Raw genomic sequence first — 1,469 nt, 5'->3', positions numbered from 1 at the left:
GATGAAGTTCAGATCAATTCTTTTTTTTTTTTTTTAATTTTTTTTTTCCAACATTTATTTATTTTTTGGGACAGAGAGAGACAGAGCATGAACGGGGGAGGAGCAGAGAGAGAGGGAGACACAGAATCGGAAACAGGCTCCAGGCTCTGAGCCATCAACCCAGAGCCCGACACGGGGCTCGAACTCACGGACGGTGAGATGGTGACCTGGCTGAAGTCGGACGCTTAACCGACTGCGCCACCCAGGCGCCCCCAGATCAATTCTTTAGAAGATAAAAAAATCTTTTTAAAAAATTTTTCTTAATGTTTATTTTTGAGAGAGAGAGAGACAAAAAGCACGAGTGGAGGAGGGGCAAAGAGAGAGGGAGACACAGAATCTGAAGCAGGCTCCAGGCTCTGAGCTGTCAGCACAGAGCCCAACGCGGGGCTTGAACTCAGAGACCGCAAGATCATGACCCGAGCCGAAGTCGGACACTTCACCCACTGAGCCACCCAGGTGCCCCTAAAAAGATTATTCTTAAAACTCATTTCCTTCTTCAGCTTTTCAGAATTTCCACAGGTTGCAAAGAGGTGTGGTGTCATTGACCCCTCCTGGCCCTCTAGAAATGGCCCCAACACCCAACTTCGAGACCAGCTGCTGAGAGGACAAAGCCTTTTCTGAAAACACCGCCCACAGCCTGCCCGTCGCCCCCCCTCCTCCAGGGGAACAGAGCCCAAGGGCGTCACCACTGCCCTGCCTTCCTTGCTACATTATGTTTAAATCACCTAAGGTTTTCCCATTCACTTGGGTGAATACTTGTGTATCATTTACAAAAACATGAGCAAAATCCCTGAACTACACTTTCCAACCTCAAACCCTCGTGTTGTTTTTGGCATCCTCGGTGAGGCCCGGGCCACTGAAGGGTGGCCTTTGTAGCGAGGCCAGTAACTCGGCCCAGATGCTCAGTCCTTGTCTCAGGCCCAGGCCGGGCTGCACAGAAGGACCTCTCTGAAACCCACCCCACCCCCACCCCAAAACACCTGGTGTAAAAACCCACCGAGTCCATCCCATTTTATTGCTGTTTTTTCCTCTTTGTTGTTGCTGGTTTGGGCTCCCTTTTGTGGGACGGGCGTAAAGATGGCTGTGCAGTCAAAAGCTAGGTGGTGAGGAAGTTGGCAGAGGGCACTGGGTTTGCTCTGTGCCAACCTGCTTCCAGTCAAAATAGGGCTGGACAGCTGGAGGCCTGGCGATTGCAAAGGGGTGAACTCGGAAGAGCTTGGCCAGCTGCTGAGAGGCGCCCGAGGCACTGGTCTGCTGTGCCAGGTGGCACCAGATGCCACAGGGTGGTGCAGAGGTAATAATGGACGTGACTCAATCCCACTGACTGAATCGGAGCCCTGTTGTGCCATCAGCCAGGGCCCGAGGGCCCAGCAACACGTTCTGCTGGGGACCACCCTCTGTCCCCAGTCCCAGTGACAGCCAGGGTGTCA

This window comes from Felis catus, chromosome D2, assembly GCF_018350175.1.
Source record: "Felis catus isolate Fca126 chromosome D2, F.catus_Fca126_mat1.0, whole genome shotgun sequence".
In the NCBI taxonomy this organism is placed as follows: Eukaryota; Metazoa; Chordata; class Mammalia; order Carnivora; family Felidae; genus Felis; species Felis catus.
The sequence above is the reverse complement of the archived record's forward strand: the minus strand, read 5'-3'. Positions refer to the sequence as shown.